This window comes from Apodemus sylvaticus, chromosome 23 (genome assembly GCF_947179515.1).
Source record: "Apodemus sylvaticus chromosome 23, mApoSyl1.1, whole genome shotgun sequence".
NCBI classification, from domain to species: Eukaryota; Metazoa; Chordata; class Mammalia; order Rodentia; family Muridae; genus Apodemus; species Apodemus sylvaticus.
The window spans coordinates 33165580-33177899 of record NC_067494.1 but is presented as its reverse complement, the minus strand read 5'-3'; the positions used below and the strand labels follow the sequence as shown (position 1 = coordinate 33177899).

Below are 12320 nucleotides of genomic sequence, written 5' to 3'. Positions count from 1 at the left end.
ACCGGGTCCTGATGAGAATCCTTGTTGCACCTGATAGATTTTTAATTTCATGTTATCTGTAGCTATATACTTGGGCAGGTATTTAAGGCTTTGTAGCTGGCCACCAGCTTCCTTGTGTTGCTAGCAGTTGTATGTCCTTAATCGTCACTTTCAGGGGTGTTAGAGAGTTTTAGGGGCCCCTCATCTTTGTATTTTCTCCACACATCTTCAAGACAAGGGAATCTCTCTGTGAAGTGACCCAAAGCTCAAACTCGGGGGCCTCCATATTCTCTCTGAAGCTGTCATATCCTTTGAGAGCTATCCCACTGTCCTCTAAGCTGGGATGGTGAAGGGGAAAATCCTGGCTGCCAGCCCAGCCCTTGATCCTCATGGCTTTAGGGCCTCTAGTGGTGCCTATTGACAACTCAGAGAGTCAGTCACACCAGACTTGAGGAACCAATAGTGGCTTCAATCTGCTACATAGCTTAATGAGTAACCAGCTCACAGCCCAGTATACATATGTATGTGGCCAAATCAAATTCAGGGAAATCCATAAGATATTATAAGGCAGTTTTTCAAATGTCTTTAGGTAACTGCATTGTATGTTCCTCAAGCATGAATTAGGAGATCACTTTGTGTCACAAAATGAAAAGATTATACTCTTCTGATGAATAAATGTTGAAAAAAACTGAGTTCAAACCAATCTTGTCTAAGATAAGACTGCATCATTAATAAGTTAAAGTTTTGACAAACTCAAACAATATGACTAATCATACATGTAGTTCAAAAGCTATAATTTTTAACTTATACTATTTTAAATTAAGTGGCAAAACTCTTGCAAGATATGGAATCTTTTGCTTGTCACTATCTTTTAGCAATCATTTAGTGTGAAATTAATTTACGATTCAAATCCTTCATGCCAAGAAGTATGTTATCCCCATCAGAAATGCATGACTTGGCCTAATGCTCAGATTAGCATACTTTTCTGGATGCTTCCTTCCTTTGTTAGATTCCTGAGATAATTTAGGCTTCTTTGTTCCTGGAAGGTTTAAAACTCTGAACACAGCAAACCTCATTGTGTTTTGGGTGTTACCAAATGAGTTTGGATATAAAATATTACCAATAACTTTACTGGTTAATGTGCTTTTTGAAACCTAGCTTCAATAACCTGGTGATATTGTTTGTATAATTCTGATATTTCCCCCTTTTTTATAAACAAATTTAAAAGAATTTAATATGTTATGTTTGCCTTTTTCTCATGAATTAAAACAAATTTCCACAAACCTTTTGTGTCCTCTTTCTTATCACTCTGTATAAGTTAAACCATTTCACAGAAGGACTGATGCAAAAATTAGTTCATATCTAAACCTAGAGAACATATATATCAAACGAAGACACAGGCTAGAGCTGAGCCAGGCCACAAAAATGACAACAAAAACATTGCTTCTGAGAATAGGAGTTCATGGAAAGGTCTGGACTCAGCAATGCTAACTGACTAAGTAGATCCTCAGAGATGTGAGATGCTGGAACACCATTGGTTCCAAGATATATTGTCCTGGGTCATTTTAAGCCCACTTAGGAACCATTTATTGCCTCCCCTAGTTGGAGCCCTAACATTATTATTACTACTAGATATAGCTTGAGAATGTATGTATGAACAGTACCTCTAGATTTCCCCAACCCAAAACTAAACTTTTAACAAATAGCACCTGAGCACCAAAGACAAGATTTCCCAGACTTGATGTAAGCCATCTGCCACAGGCACCAAAATGATGTATTTGAAACTTATTGATTTTTTTCTTTCTTTAGTATAAAATTTTTACAAAATTGATATCATATAAACTTGTAGGTTATCTAAATCTGGTCTCATTTTTGTAGCCTGGCCATGGTGTTTAATTTACCTCCGGGATAAAGGTTTCTTACCTCTTTGAGGGATGGTTCGCCCTTATCTCCACACAGAAGCAACTGTCAGCACTGTAATAGGAAATGGGAAGACCATATACCATGATTAGTTTTCATCAGAATAGACCCTTAGTAGGGACAATGTGGGAGGTGGGGGACTTGGACACAGAGTTCAAGAACCATGAGAGGGTCACAAAAAAGTCAAGAATGGACAGTGAAGCCACTTCCGGTGACTTGGATAACAGATGAATATTCCTCTAGTACTGGCAGGAGATGTTTGAGGGAGGAAGGACAACTTCTAATTGTTCCCTAACTTCCTGTACAATGTTCTGCAGCAAGGGTGAGGAAAATCCCACAGCTAAGTAGGGGAAGGAATGTGTGAGAGGGCCCTGCAGGCTGAGGCTGGGAGGAGGGAGGAAAGCAAAGGGAGGTCCGAGGGAAGGAGACTGGAAAGAAGAGGACCTGCTGGGGTACACAGGGCAGCCCTCTTACACCTGAGGACCCTGTCACATAGCCATGAGGCTATCTGTATCACAGACTCCTTGCCTGAATCGTGACCGGAGAGGTTTAACTTACAGGATACACCTGACATGATATCAGCAAGCCACTGGTGTTCCAAACGAAATGTTTGTTCTGTAGAATAGTCTGAACATGAACTCTAGCCAGTTTGTGTGAGTGCATCCCTGGAGAGTTTAGAAAGCACAGCAATCAAGAGTCAGAGTTGCTCCTACAGAAGACATAGCTCTGAGCCTGCAAGTACCCACTAGGCTTCAGACCTACGGTCTCCATCACTGCTCATAAGCCATGTCTTCTCTGTGAGCATCCTAACAGAAAGAGCTTCCTGGACCCTGGGATTTAAACCAGTTCTCACTCCAGAACTCAGATGAGCAAACTGACATTGAAGAGGTACTCTGGACACTTACAATCTGAAACTGACTACAAGTCAGTTCTGAGGGTATGCTGGCTAATTTGATATGAACACAATATGGACTTCTCAGACTGCATGGAACTTGAACTGAGAATTTACCTTTATAATACTGAGTTGGAGGCAATCCTCTAGAGCCTTTACTAATTGAGTGATTGATGTGGAAAAGCACCATATTGTTGGTCATGCCCCTCTGGAACGGTGGTCCTGGGCTCTGTAAGAGAGCAGACTGAGTTAGTAATCGGCATCAAGGGAGCAAGCAACACCCCTTTCCCCTGTGGCCTCTATTTCACTTTCTGCTTGAGGTCCTATCCTGACTTCCTTCAGTGAAACACACTGATGTGGAAGTGCAAGCCCTCATTTCATCAACAATTGCTTTTAGCCTTGGTGTTTCATTATAACAACATTAATCCCAATTAGGAGAGAAATTCAAACTGGATTGTAGATAATATCTTATCTGGTCAACTGCATCTGAACCAACTCTCTACCTCTGCCTTTGTGAAACTTCTATGCTGTAGACTCCTTAAACCTCCTATGGCCATTCCATAATCTATCTATCTATCTATCTATATCACATGCACATATAAAATCATACCACATTCATACCCATATGCACACAACATACATGCACACAAACACATCACATGCATGCACACATATATACATCACATACATTTACATATACTGTGTGATATGTAATACAAGATCTGAGCTTTACCATTAGTAATTAATATTGGAATAAAAAAACATATTTACCAGTAGCCACTTATCAAAACAACTGGAAGCCTTGGCATATTGAATCCAATAAAATTCAGTATGTTGTGGATTCATTGGTATTCCATAAGTACTAATATTGTAGAAAGACACAAATATATCCACCTACATTTCTGACATAGCATGTTCATGGCAAAAATCCCTAATCACATCTTCATAGATCTAGAAAGAGCAATTCTCAAATTCATCTGGAGTCACAAAAAACCCAGGATAGCAAAAACTATTCTCCACAACAAAAAAAATCTTCTGGGGGAATCACCATCCCTGACCTCAAGTTCTACTACAGAGCAATAGTGATAAAAACTGTTTGGTACTGGTATGCAGAAAGGCAGGAAGATCAATGGAATATAATTGAAGACCCAGAAAAGAACCTACATACATACTGTCACTTGATATTTGACAAGGGAGCTAAAGACGTAAAAAAGACAGCATTTTTAACAAATGGTGCTGAATCAACTGGAGGTCTGCATGCAGAAAAATGCAAAAAATCACCCCATTCTCAATTCATTGTACAAGTGGATCAAGAATCATTCCAAGTCCAAGTGGATCAAGGATCTACACATAAAACCAAACACACTGAAGCTTATAGAGGAAAAAGTTCATAAAATTGCAAAGCTTCTGTAAGGCAACGGACATGGTCAATAGGACAAAATGGCAACCAATATATTGGGAAAAGATCTTTACTAATCCTATGTCCAATAGAGGGCTATTATCCAATGTATAAAAAGAACTCAAGAAGTTAATCCCCAGAGAGTCAAATAATCCTATTAAAAATGGGGTACAGAATTAAAAAAGGAATTTGCAACTGACTACAAAGCACCTAAAGAAATGTTCAGCATCCTTAGTTATCAGGGAAATGCAAATCAAAACTGAGATTCCACCTTACACCTGTCAGAATGGCTAAGATGAAAAACTCAGGGGACAACAGATGCTGGAGAGGATGTGGGGTTAAAGGAACACTTCTCCATTTGTTGGTGTGATTGCAAGCTTGTAAAACCACTCTGGAAATCAGTTTGGTGATTCCTCAGAAAATTAGACACATACCTATGGACCCAGCTATACCACTCCTGGGCATATACCCAGAAGATGCTCCTACATGTAATCAGGAAACATGCTCCACTATGTTCATAGCTGCCTTATTTATAATAGCCAGAAGCTGTAAACAACCCAGATGTCCCTCAACAGAGGAATGGATACAGAAACTGTGGTATATATACACAATGGAGTACTAGTCAGCTATTAAAAACAATGAATTAATGAAATTCTTAGGTAAATGTATGGAAGTAAAAGTATCATTCTGAGCGAGGTAACCCAATCACAAAAGAATGCATATGGTATACACTCACTAATAAGTGGATGTTAGCACAAAAGCTCAAAATAAGCATGTTACAATTCACCCAGCACAGGAAGCTCAAGAAGGAGGACTTAAATGAGGGTGCTTTGTTTCCTCTGAGAAAGGGAACAGAATGCTCACAGGAGCAATAATGGAGAGGATGTGTGGAGCAGAGAATGAAGTAAGGGCCAACTAGAGACTGCCCTACCTAGGGATTCATCCCATAAACAGTCATAAAACCGCCAACACTACAACAAGAAGCATATACCAAAAGGAGCATGCCATGGATGTCTCTGGAGGGGCCCTGCCAGAGCCTTACAAACACAGAGGCAGAAGCTAGCAACCAACTATTGGACTGGGTGTGGGGTCCCCAATGGAGGAGCTTAATATTTACAACTCCCTAGAAAGGACGAGCCCTGAGATCTGTTTGCAGATCTTTGTTTCAGTGTTTCCAAGTGTTTCCTTTCTCTCTTCACTGGGGGCTGGCCCTCTCTGGTTTGGGAGATTTCTATTTTGTTTTGAGGTTGTCTGTGCTCTTCTTTAAATGCAAAGACACCTGACTTAGGGGTGTGGGGAGGAAATCGCGACCAAGGTAAGGCAGCAAGCCCAACCCTATGTTGAGAAATAGGTACCTTTTTCAGCCTTCCAGCTTCTTTTTCTTCAGGGATGAAACCTGACATTTCAAGCGGCTAAGACTCTGCTGTGCTGGGCTGAGTCCTTATCCATGCTGACCTCCATCGCCCCTTGAAGCCTGTGGACTGGGAACTGAAACCCAGACAGCCTCCCTGGTGCTGACTCCTGCGGGGGAAGCCGGTTGAGCACAGTGGACTCTGGGCTCCAACTGTCCAACTGTCGCGGGTCTCGCGCTTGGAGAGGAGCCCCGGGGAGGCCCGAGCTGACAGCCCATGCAGGGTCTCGGGACCCCGCGCCCGGCCACCTGGCCCTGCCACCACTGCTGCTGCACACACTGCTTCTGCTGTTTGCCTCCTCGGGATGTGAAGGTAGGAGAGTTGCTCCAGTGGGGCACAGGGCAACCTGGCAGGAGTCTGAAAGGGTTCACTCCTGGCTCCAGCTTGCCAGATCCGAGCTGGGGTGGGGGTACAGGGTAGCCCTCCTCAGTGGCCCAAAGCTTGTCCCTGGAGACTGGTGATCCTGAAGGCAAGGGGGGAGGGGCTAGCACTAAAACCTCAGCAGGTCCAAGATCAGAGTTTGGAAAAGCCAAATCAGCCCCAAAGGGGTAAACCACATCCTTTCTCCTGGCAATCCTGACAGGTACATATATGTGATTCTGAGAAATAAGAAAGCATAAAATACTAAGAAAAAAGCACTGAAGGGATTTTTCTCTGTTGATTTAAAGTTTAAACCGTAACCGCTGGAATTCAGAAAGCCAAGCTGAGTCACAAAATAAGGAAATAAAAAGGTTCTTTTTCTTTCTTTTCTTTTTCTTTCTTTCTTTTTTTTTTTTGCCATTTACAAACATACTCTCAGCAAGATATCTCAAGATTTTAATTAAATACAACAGCCACAAGACTTCCCAAAATATCATTTGTAATTTTATAAAATTGATTCAGGCACCTGCCTGTGTCCTTCAGCCTGGAAAGAACAAGCGAATGGGGAAAGAAAGTTAGTGAGACTGCAATCAGAGAAAATACCACAGAGCTCAGGACGTTCTCGGAGGCAAGAAGCATGTACCCTGGCCTTGGAGCGGCTTCTGAGCAGTAGAGTCTACACGGAAAAAAAAAGATTATTTTCTAATTCCTAAATTTATGCAAAGGTATGATTATATTATAATAATCCAAGATAAATCAAATGTGAAGAGGCTTATTCAAATATCCCTGATGTGAATTTGGTTTTTTGTTTTTAAAGGACAGTTGAAGTTTATTATAAAAGGTTTAGACATAGATTTAAGTACAGTAATCAAGGGGGATGAGACACACACACACACACACACACACACACACACACACACCAGAGGGTTGTTGATCTATGAGACCCAGCATGTAGCATGGGACTGACCTCCACAGACACTCTCACAAATACTAGGAAAGCCAGTTAGAGGCAAGGAGCAGATGGTTAGACTTCTCTTCTTCATTTATTCCATAGCCAAACCCTAAAGCTGTTGCCACTTGCCCACATAAGAAAATCGCACATACCCCTCCTAGTCTGTATCCTGAGCATGCTCATTTGTTCTTCTAGCAGGCTAGAAATCATGTGTGCACATCATGATGGCTGCCTCCTTGTGGCACATGCTACTAATGCTGTTTCCTACACTCTTAGGAAGTTCCTATGGAGCTGAGGTTCCCCTCCACAATCTTTGTACCAGAGGCTCTCCTGAAGAAGACCCTTCAACCTCCCTTCCCTTCTCCCCTTATGAAAACAAACCTTGGAATTCCCTGGATTCAGGAGAATACCTGAATGGCTATGGCTCTCACCATGTTTGGGCTGACTATTTCCTCAACCACAAAGCTGGTGGCACAATGGACCAGACAGGTATTCCTAACAGTCAAGTTTCTGGGAATCCATGTCCCGTGTGCAAGTATCTCAAATTGCATGTTGACTTTAGGGATGTGAAGCTCTTGGAACAGTTTGTTTGTGCCTATAGGAGAATCATCTTCCATGCCCCATACCCTTGAGTCTATGAAGCAGCACAAGAAGCTGACCCAGGCCATCCAGAAAGCCAGTGAGTGTGGTCTTCTCAGTTACTACATTCCCCAGATTGAGCCCTGAACCGATGCCTATCTTCCTGTACATGGTGCTGTCAGTATGACTCCACCAGCCTCCACATTGTTGACAGGTGAACCTTGATACCCACGGTACAGCTGGCAACAGCCACTGGAGAGAGGACTCAGGAGTTGAGACTGCAATCCTGACTGCTTCCCAGAGAGGCTTATAAGTGGCAAAGACCACAGAAGCTCACAGCAACCATAAAAGCTTATACACAGGGGCAGTGAATCTTGCCAGGCAGCTGGGTGGTTGGTTCAGGTTCAAGCTTATTCTTGCTAACTATAGGAAGCCATTGTAACTGACCTTAGTTATGATTGTTCCTAAAGGAGGGCAAGGATCAGAACACCAGAACATATTACTTAATGGGGTGTGCAGTTAATGGTTAGCCGAGCTCAAGAAAGGTCCTCTGTAATAATGTAAGATGGCCGGCTACAGGTCTGAAATGAAATGGCTATGGTAATGTCAGAATGGCAGCTGCCACCTAGGTCTTAACAAGCAGAACATTTTTTTTTATGTTAAGCTTTAACATCATCTAGGACCCATCAGTTGGGACACATGTTGATGTACAGAGTGTAGGTTTGAGGACTTTAAAGCAGAGGACCCAGAAATCATTTTAACCAGAGTCCTAAGGACAGCAAAACATCCTACAGGCTTTGATTTCTAAAAGCCTAATATTATTCTCCATAGCCCACCAAGGCCAGAGGCTTGGAGTCCCTCCCAACCCTGTCAGGACAGGTCCTGCTCTGACCTCATGAGGAGGGATTGTGATGCAGTCCAGCCAGCACATGTTAAGCTGTGGCCACACCTGGATTTCTTTGAGTGCGTTGAGAGGAGTTGTTGGAGTGGTGCTTTCTGCGATTTGGTTGTATTTTGTTACCTGTGTGTGGATTTTATATTTGATTTGTTTGTGTGTGAGCATGAGGATGTGTGGCTAGATCAGTGTGTGTTTGGGAGGAGTGTTACTTGCTTGTGTGTGATTGTGTGTGTGTGTGTGTGTGTGTAGAATGTATGTGTTGTGTTTTAAGTTTACTTGTGTGTGAGTACCTATTTGTGTGTGTTTGTGTAGGGATAGCAGTGGGTGGGTTTGAGTGTACCTGTGTGTTTGTGTTAGTGTGTGTGAGAGTGTATGTGAGAGTGTGTTTGAGAGTGAGAGAGTGTGCGTGTGCACGAGTGTGCTTAGGTGCACTTGTGGCAGGTGTGAGAACACTTGTGTAAGGGATAGTGTTGAGGCCATCAGTCAGCTTGGCCATTGTTCCGAAGGTAAGATATTTACCTTAATTTTGTAAAGATTATTTATTTATTTATTTATTTATTTATTTATTTATTTATTTACCTTACCTCCCAGTCATAGCCCCCCTCACTCCTCTCCTCCTAGTTCCACCTCACATGCCCCTTCTGCTATAATTCCCTCCCCTTCTCAGAGAAAGGAAGGCTGACCCTTGGGCACCACCCTGCCCTAGGACATCAAGTCCTAGTAGGACTAAGCCTCTCCTCTCCCACTGAGGCCAGGAAAGGGGCAGCCCAGCTAGGGGAAAGAGATCCAAAGGCAGGCAACAGTGTATGAGACAGCTGCATTCATTAGAGGACACCCCTGAAGATGAGCTGCATATACACTACAAATGTGTAGGGGCCGAGGTCCAGCCCCTGCATGCTCTTTGGTTGGTGCTTCATTCTCTGACCACGGGGTCAGGTTAGTTGGCTCTCTCGGTCTTCTTGTGCTGTCCTTGACCCCCTGGCTTGCTTCATTCTATCCCCACCCTTCCACAAGACTCCAACTGCCTAGCGTTGGAGTCTGGGACTCTGCATATGTTTCCATCAGTTGCAGGACGAAGTCTCACAGAAGACAGTTACCTTAGGTTCTATCCTTTTAGTCTGGGTCTCAAGTTGGGCGTGTCATTGGTTGGCCTTTCAAATACTCTTCATCTTTATCCATGAACATCTTGAAGGAAGGACAAATTTTAGGTTGAAGATTTTGTAGGTTGTTTAGTGTCCCTCTCCCCATACTGGAAATCCTGCCAGGCTACAGAAGAAGGCCACTTCAGTCTCTCCAACCCCAGATGCTAGGAATATGAGCTAGCTTCACTCTTATAGATTCCCTAGAGCCTCCCACAACATCATCCCTGTGAAGTCTCCAACTCATCCCAGAGATGCATCCACCACAGTGAGAGCTCTTCTGCTACCTCTCCCTGCTCTCCCCAAACTTATCTCTATCCATGATAGCCTTTCAAGCCCTCTCCCCACCAGGTACCTCCTTCCATACAACTCGAAGTGATTTCCACTTTTGAGTGAGATTCAATCATTCTCTCTTGGGTCTTCCTTGTTACTTAGCTTCTATGGGTCTGTTGATTATAGCATGGTTAACCTGTACTTTAGGGCTAAAATCCACTTATAAGTGAGTACGTACCATATTTGTCTTTCTGGGTCTGGATTAATGCACTCATGAGGATAGTTTCAAGTTTAGTCCACTGTCCTGGGATTTTATGACACCTTTATTTTTAATAGCTGAGTAGTATTCCATTGTGTAAACAAACCAAATTTTCTTAATGCCTTCAGTTGAGGGACATCTGGGTTGTTTCATGTTTCTGCCTGTTATGAATAAGGCTGCTATGAATAGTGCTGAGGATAGTGGAACATCTTTGGGTATATGCCTAGGAGTGGTAGAGCAGGTTCTCGAGTTAGAGCTAATCCAGATATTCTAAGACACTGCCAAATTGATTTCCAGAGTAGCTGTACAAGTTTGTACTCCTAGCAGGAACAGAGAAGTGTTACCCTTTCTTCACATCCTCAACAGCATGTGATATCACTTGAGTTTTAGAACTTAGCCATTTTGAAGGTTGTAACAGGGACTCTCAGAGTCATTTTGATTTGTATTTCCCTGAGGACTAAGTATATTGAACATTTCTTAAAGTGCTTCTCAGCCATTTGAACTTGTTATGAATTTTCTGTTTAGAGCTATAACCATTTTTTGATTACTGGTTTTATTTTATTGGTAATAATTTTTTATTATTTGGTTGTTTGGGTTTTTGGAGGTAAGCTCCTTCTTGAGTTCTTTCTATATTTTGGATATTAGCCCTCGATCAGCTGTAGGATAGTGAAGAGCCTTTTTCAATCTGGAGGCTGTTGGTTAGTCCTAATGATAGTGTCCTTTGCCTTACAGAAGCTTTCAGTTTCTTGAGGTCCAATTTATTGTTGATCTTAGTACCTGAGCCACTGGTGTTCAGTTCAGGAAATTGTCTCCTGGGCCAAGGAGTTCAAGGTTATCCCTCCACGCCCCTTTTCTGTTCTATTAGCCTTAGTATGTCCTGGTTTATGTTGGGATCTTTGATCCACGTCATAATCTGAAATTACAATTACTCGGTTGAAAGTTTCTATACAGGGTTTCTAATGACCCAAATTCGGCACTTGTGTTTTGCTATTTAAGTACAGAAATGTTTCCCCAACCTATGGATATTGGAGGGGTTTTGTTTTGTTTTTTTGTCGATTTTCTTTGCTGAGACAGGTTTTTTCTGTGTATCCCTGACTGCCCTGGAACTTGCTCTGTAGACCAGGCCAGCCTCAAACTCAGAGATCCACCTGCCTCTGTCCCCTGAATGCTGGGATTAAAGGTAAGTACCACTACCACCTTGGGGGTTATTTGTTTTAACCTTTTATGCTTTGGACTTAATTTTCTGGTTTCTTTGCTAGGCTGGTTTTTGGCTTTCAGGGTTTGTTGAGGTTTTTGTTTGAAATTCTCTTTTGTTTTTATGACATTTACATTTTGGGGAATTTTGTGACAGTTTTGGCGGTCTCATATTCTTCTAGGATTTCATATTTATTGCATTTTTGGTTGTTTCTGTTTTGGCTTTGTTTGGGGTTTTAAGTTTTTAGATTTTTTGTGGTTTTAAAAATTGATAATATTTTTTGAGAATTTCAGACCGCCATAGAGTGTGTTTGGATCCAAGTCACTCCCTGCCCTTCTTCAACTCCTCCCAGTTCCTTCACACCAGCCACTCCCACAACCCACACATTCATTTCTTTTTTAATAGCCTGCTATCATATGTTCATGTGTGTGAGGACTTTAACTGGAGTATGGTTGACATTCCAGGAGCCACATCCTTAAGGATAATGTCGCTCTCTTTCCTAGATGTCATCAACTGTCAATGTTCCCACTATGGGTTAGTCATGGTTGAGTGCATGATTTTGTGCAGATCTCAGGCTGGCAGCCATTCTGTTGTAAATTCATGGGTGCAGTGGTCTTGTTGTATAAAGAACATATTTTGTTCTGGCTCTTCCCAACCTGTGGTTCTTACAATCTCTCTGTTCCCTTTTTTCCATGATAGTCTCTGAGCCAGTGAGGGAGGAAGGGATGTAGGGAGGTAGGGTGGGAGGAAAGAAAGAGGGAGTGAGGCAGGCAGTGAGGGAGGGAGGGAAGGTATAATGTAGCCATCCCAATTTTTGTCTGAGCTGTTTGTTAACCCTTAGTCTCCAGTCTTTGACCAGTTGTGAGTTTTGTGTTACTGCACAAGGAAATTTCTCTGAGACTTGACAGTTACACTATCAAATGTTATACTAATAAATGTAATTTCTCTAAGATAAGAGAGGTGTACTAATAAATCTGTCGAATAAGGATGTGCCTGTTTGAGAACATGCCATGTTTGTTCTCTTGAGTCTAGGTTAGCTCACTGTAATGTCCTCTAGTTCCAT

General features: G+C 42.4%; 1 protein-coding gene and 1 pseudogene across 7 annotated transcripts in view; both read left to right on the top strand.

The window, feature by feature from the left end:
- LOC127674161 (UL16-binding protein 1-like) overlaps positions 1-12320 on the top strand; it is a 564502-nt gene that overhangs the window by 120443 nt on the left and 431739 nt on the right. The window lies entirely within an intron of this gene.
- On the top strand, positions 7133-7769 carry LOC127674217 (28S ribosomal protein S18b, mitochondrial-like; annotated as a pseudogene).